Source organism: Cervus elaphus, chromosome 9 (assembly GCF_910594005.1).
Source record: "Cervus elaphus chromosome 9, mCerEla1.1, whole genome shotgun sequence".
Taxonomy (NCBI): domain Eukaryota; kingdom Metazoa; phylum Chordata; class Mammalia; order Artiodactyla; family Cervidae; genus Cervus; species Cervus elaphus.
The window spans coordinates 61345774-61352707 of record NC_057823.1 but is presented as its reverse complement, the minus strand read 5'-3'; positions in this window follow the sequence as shown (position 1 = coordinate 61352707).

The following is a 6934-nucleotide window of genomic DNA, read 5'->3' as shown; positions in this document are numbered from 1 at the left end:
GTCCTTCTTAGGCATGAGGTTTCCTTTCACTACAGGATTTAGTACATGCTTTTCTCCCTGAGTGGAGTGTTCTGCCCTCCTCTCCTTTTCCAGAAATTATCTAGACCTCCTTCAGCTCTCAGCTGAAACTGTACTTCTTTGGGGGAACATTTACTAATCTCTCAGAATTAGATTCCTTCAAAACACTCTGAGTCTCTTCATAGAAACTGTTACGGTTAAAAAATCTGCATGCATTAAAAAAAAATCCCTCAACACAAACTCAGTAAGGGCAAAGATTTTTGTTCACTCACTGATCTTCAGCACCTAACAATGCCTGCCACTTGTTAGGACTCAACAGATGTGTATTGAATCAGGGGTATATATAAACTTACGCAGGAAGCAGGGCCAGCACAGGAACCTGTGTGTTCTTAGGTAGCAGTGGGACCATGACTATATGACATGACATATTTTCTCATTTGGAGCATGCAAAAGTGTGCTTATGAATCACTAGATGTATTTATCTAAGGGAGAATGTTTGGGTTAAGCATGTCTATGTCCTAGTACCTGTGTGCATATTCCTATGGGAGTATACACAGAAGAACAGAGATGTGTCCACACATCTAAGTGAAGATGCATGTGTATGTGTTTGTGCAGATATGGGTGTAGTCCTAGTACCTGTGTACACATTCACATGGGAGTATACACAGAAGAACAGAGACGTGTCCATACATCTAAGTGAAATTGCATGTGTATGTGTTTGTACTGATACAGGTGCAGGCATCAGTGTGAAAGTCCATGTGTATTATATGTATTTATTTGGGTGTGTGCATCCATGGAGGTGTATGTATGTGTATGAATCACCCTCTTCTCTGCAGCTGGATGGGTTCCTCTTCAGACTGCTAAGTAGGAGGGTTTAGGTGAATTAGGCAAACTGATTCAGATAGACCTCAGTATGATTTGACTTAATCATAGCAGAGTGTCTAGGAGGAAGGAGCACTGGACAAAGAGTTCATCCCTGCAGCAAGATCCTTTTTTATTTCTGTGCTGCTGTTTCTTGGTCTACATGCTGAGGGTCTGGGACAGTGATGCTATTATGGGGCATAACTATGTCGATGCCATGTTGGCACAAACACATTTTTAACCAAGTGCCTAATTGCTCAATGCACTTTATTATCACTGCTATCTTTCATAGTAACTTTTTTTTATCATTTATAAATTATTTTCAACTACATTGTTTTACTTGATAACACAGGGAAATTAGGATTCTGTTTATTTGACAGAATGATTACTTTTGTCAATGTATGCAGCTGTATAGAATAAATTTTTACATCTCTACTTTGTGCTCTTGAGCAGGAGCAGTGGGGAGAGGAAGACAGTGTGATTCCTAGGTCCCCAAACTGCAATCCTAGGAGCACCTGCATCACAGTCCTCTGGGGAAGTAGTGATAAAATGCAGGTCCCTGCCCCCCAACTATAGTCCTGTTAGAATCTCAGGGATGAGGGTCAGGAATGTGCATTTTCTCAGCCCAAATCATTTTGGGACTCTCTAAGGTTTGGGACCCACTGCAATAACATAAAATAATGTCAAAAGGCTCACTACCTAAACCAACACCACCAACTCTTCCACAATTTCATAGAAAGTTATTTCTAAGGCTGCTCACCACACACCCTCGAGACTGAACCTCCATTCTCTTGGAGAGGAGGCTAGGTGAGCGTTTGGATTTATAAAAAGAAACTGTGGGAACTGAAAGAAGAAAGGAAGTCTGAATATTTGTGAGCAGAACAGACTTACTGTTGCAATACATTCTGTGAGAACTGTGAACTGCTCTTAAACATAACAATAAAAACCTGGCAGATTGTCAGGGTTGACTGTCGTATTTTGAGACAGCTACTATAATTTTTGTAAAGAGAAACACTAGGCAGTAGTGTAGAGACAGAATTGTCTAATAATGAAGGAAACTCCCCAACAGCACTTGTGGCTTCTGGGCACAAGTCCTGAGGCTGCAAAGCCAACAAGGTATGATCGAAAGAAAGCAGGGATTACCTAGGAATCCAATTCTGCTTTGCCATGGGTGTTGCTGTTGTGATTTCAAAAACCTGTTTTCTCTTCCTGGAGAAATGAACACATTCAGAAACTCCAGTCTTTTCCTTATGCGTGCGTGCGTGCTCCGTCACTTTAGTCATGTCTTTGCGACCCCACCAGGATCCTCTGTCCACAGGGTTTTCCTGGCGAGAATACTGGAGTGGGTTGCCATGCACACTCTAGGTGATCTTCCCAATACAGAGATTGAACCCACTTTGCCTACGTCTCCTGCATTGCAGGTGGATTCTTTATTGCTGAGCTACCAGGGAGCCCCCTTTCCCTCATAGCACTAGAAAAATAATAAGACAAGCCAGGAGAGATGGTCATCTCCTGGCCCCTGTATTACTTTGATACTGAGCTTGCCTCTTGGAGTCTAGGGTTTCTTAGCACACTAAGAGGGTATGCATTCTCTCATTACCCATACTTCCCTGATATTCTCTACTGTGGAGACTCTGATGCAGACACAGACCTGGGCAGAGAAATGGGAAGGGCACTGCTTTTGTAGATGTCAGGGGCTCCCTGCCCCTAAAGTGATTGGACTCACACAAACCCATGTGCTGTTAGTGAGCGCCACCCTCTGCCTCCTCCCTGGCCCTGGTCGGGGAAGATCACTCAAACTGTGCTTGAATAATGGCGAAAGAGTATGCTGCCAACTTTCAGGCAATCTGGTTTCCTAGTCTACATTTAGCCACTGCTTACCTAGAGGATATAGGCTTGCCCCTTAGTTTCAAGGCTCAGAAATTGATCAGACCTCTCTGAAAATAATCCCCAGGGAATAAAAACACAAATGCTGCTGCTGCTGCTAAGTCGCTTCAGTCGTGTCCGACTCTGTGCGATCCCATAGATGGCAGCCCACCAGACTCCGCCGTCCCTGGGATTCTCCAGGCAAAAACACAAATAAAACACCCATTAAAAATTTCTTCTTAGCATTGTCTCTCTCCTCTCTTACCTGATCCCCTACAGGGGGAATGATCGCCTATCCTAGTGTTAAAACACTAGACTCTGGTTCAGGATATGTGGGTTTTATTTCAATATGGTCTGTAATCTTCAGCAACTTAGTTGACCCCTTTGAGTTTCACTTTCCTAATTCATAAAATGGGGACAAAGATAATATTACCTATTTTGTAGGTTTGCTGTGAGTACTAAACAAGATCATGCAGGAGAATTGCCAAGTGCAAGGCCTGGCTCCCAGTAAACACACTGTAGTTATTAGCCATCATGATCACAACAGGTGCTCTGTGGTTAGCACCTTTTCAAACGGTAGGTATGGGTCACTATATAACTTGAATAGACTGATTTTAACACAAGTCAACTGGGTGGGTCAGAGACACTTAACAATGCAGATAAAGCCCTGCCCTGGCATTTCATGGTTAGTTTCCCACACTCTGAAAGCAGATCAGAGGCCAGGTGCAGAAAGCATGCTTTCAAAGAGACAAGTATAGTACAGAAACATATTTTTCATCCACTAGCAATAAGAGAGGAGGCATTCTGCTTGATGTACAAAATTTATCTCTGTAACCTTGTTCCTAAAAATATGGTTTGGAAAAATCCATGAGATCATGCTAAAATGCAGATTCTTAGGCTCTAACTCAGATCTCTTGATCTAGATGTTCTGGAAATGATGCTTCTTTGTACTCCAAAGTCGAAAAGCTACTAAATACTCTATTGCCAGGCCAGTAGCAATTGTGATATCTAGATAATATTATACATAAAACATATTCAAGGAGGCATCTATTGAAGTATTATCAATGGGCCCAAAATTGTATGAATAATCTAATTCTGTTTTTTATTTTAAAATATCTTGCAGCCCATTTGTATAGCCATGCTTAGGACAAAGATGGAAAGCATAACATCACATTTAACAATGTGATGTATCTCTCGGTGATAATATTATGTGTGATTTATCTCATTTTGTAGGGCTTCGCACGTGGGTGCTAGTGGTAAAGAAACTGCCTGCCAATGCAGGAGGTATAAGAGACATGGGTTTGATCCCTAGGTCGGGAAGATCCCCTGGAGCAGAAAATGGCAACCCATTTTCCATTCTTGCCTGGAAAATTCCATGGACAGAGGAGCCTGGTGGGCTATAGTCTATGGGGCTGCAAGGAGTACAACACAACTGAGCGTGTGCACACACATCTCATTTTGTGCTTTAATAGATTTTTAAAAGTTTCAGAATGAGTTCTATTACTTTTTTAACAAGATAAAAATGTACTTTTAAAATAAGAGCCATACAACCAGATGTGTAGCACTGAATACTTCCTGAAATCTTACAGAATTTTGGAGAAAGAAGGAAAGGTGAGACTTACACAAACCAAACTCTCTCTGCTAAGAGATGATGAAACAGGTCTAGAGAAAGGAAGTGATCTGCCTGAGGCTGCTCAGTGGTTAGGGGTATACTACACAGTTCCCAGGTCCTCAGAATCTTGGGCCAGAGGGCTTTGAAGTGCTCCCTGTGCTGGCCAGCAACCTGCCTCCCTTCCTTCCTGTCCTGTGAGGGTGACGGAAAGACCACAGGAAGTGCAATGATTCCAAGGGTGGAGAAGGATGTAATAGCCTTTGCAGAGAGGACTTTGCAGCTCTCAGTATTTTCTCTCTGGGAGTTAGTAGGTCATTTGCAAAAGGCATGGGAAGAGCAGCTGATGAAAAGGTCTAATAGTTTGGAAAACTGCTTAACCTTATTGCTCTATTTCTGGATTTTCCCCCATGGCCAAGGACTTTTGAGATCCTGATTTCCCCCGGAGGTTTCCTGGTTAGGAATGCAGTGAAACCTCTGAAGTGCAGAGGAATTGGGGAGAAGGCTGGCTGGAATTAGGGAAGGTCTGAATATTTTTTTAAGAACATTTAGGTCTATTGTTTTCAGGGACAAAGAATCACAGATTTGGAAGGGTCTTAGTCCAAGCCCTGCTCAGTGTAGGAACTTTTTGTGTTTCATCCCACACAGAGCTTTATTTGTACTTCTCTTGAATGCTTCCAATGACAGGAGACTCACTATTCTGATAGAGAACCTGTTTCACTCTCAGAAAAGTTTTCCTTTCCCTGAACATGAATCTATCTTCCTGTAAGGTTCTACTTGCCTTCTTGTAGTCATATAAAACAGACATGCTCCTCTTCCCCAGATGGTCCTTAAATATTTGAAGGCAATGATCATGCACCAAATTGTGCTTCATGGCATTCTCTTCTGCAGGCTGACCACTCCTGGTATATTAAACCATTCTTTATATGAGAAATGTCATCAGCTCTAATTAGAAACAAACTGCTGTCTCTAATTAGCCTCTTAATTAATGGCTATATAAATTCAGAGCTGAGCAGAGCTTAGAGACCACCTGCACAAGCCTCACTATTCTACAGATGAGCAAAGTGAGGTCCACTGAGAAAACAGGAAAACTACCTTACCCAACTTGAGAGAAAGAGACAGGCAAACAGCAGAGTCTGAGTTGAGACCTGAAATCTAGTTGCATGAATCCCAGTTCAGGCCTCTTTTCACCTCACCCTGCCTCCTATTATTCATAAGACATAAGAATTTCTCAAGTTCTTGAAAGTGGTTGGGAAGTTTGTTCTCTTAGGTATTTCAAAAATTCCTCCTTCAAATTGTATTTGCACTGTGTGAAGTAGGGGTTAGCATAGGGCTGAATTTAGTGGAGGCTATACTGTCAATAGAAAGCATCCTTCCAGGTGTGTTAACCCTCATTGCTCTCTGTTGTCAGAAGTTCATCTCCATTGACCTAGAATCCTAGCTCAAAATGGCCAGCACATGCAGAGGGCCACCAAGGCAGGTCATATTTCCCATGATGTCCAGCTACTTGCTCGATGTAGCCGACCTTCCCAACTTTGGAATCAGAAAATGAATTTTCCAGGATGTGAGGCTGTGTTCCCGCTTTACCTTGTGCTTGTTTTAAAGTTTCATATCCTCTTTTCAATCTGGCCTGATTCTCTGACAAGAAGACAAAACAGAGACTCAGGAAAGCAAACCAGGTACTTCAGTGATTGGTTTCCCGTCCCAGTTCTCAACAAACCCTGCAGTCACATGCTTCCAAGGGAACATTCCTCCCTGCCCCAACCCACAGTAATCACCCTCTTCTCTCAGCAAGGTATTGCATTTCCAGTTCTTACACTTGCTCTGGCATGGACTATAAACTGGCACATGCTGCTCCCTGGTTTCCGTGTGTTCAGGAATCACACGGACCTGGGTTCCAGTCCTAACCCTGCAACTAGCTGGCTATGTGACTTTGGAAAGTGACTTCACCTTTCTGAAACTCAGTTACTTCATTTGTTAGATGAACACAATTTTGCTACCTACCTCATGAGACTGTCAAGGTCACACAATGCCTAAAAGGTGCCTAAAGTGAAAGAAGTGAAAGTGTTAGTCACTCAGTCCTGTCTGACTCTTTGCAACCCCATGGACTGTAGCCTGCCAGGCTCCTTTGTTCATGAAGTTCGCCAGCAAGAATACTGGAGTTGAGTTGCCATTCCGTTCTCCAGGGGATCTTTCCAACCCAGGGATCGAACCCGAGTCTCCTACATTGCAGGTGGATTCTTTAGCAACTGAGCCACCAGGGAAGCCCCCAAAAGTGTCGAAAACAGTCCCTAATATTTAGTAAGATTTCATAGAAGATATATATATGGTGTTATTAATAGTATGCTCCAGAATTCAGAGACTAAAGCCTATATTTTTCTCCTGCTGCATACAGTAGTTGTAAATATCCTCTGACTGATACTGGTCTATGCTTCTTTAGGCAGTAGGTACATCAGAAACATTCTCAGCATCGTGTAAGGACAGTTCCTATTTCCCAGCTCCCTTTTCCCCAGATTCCCTCTTCCAATAATGATCTCAGCAAGGAGGCCCACCCTGGCCTGCCACTTTGCACACCTGTCA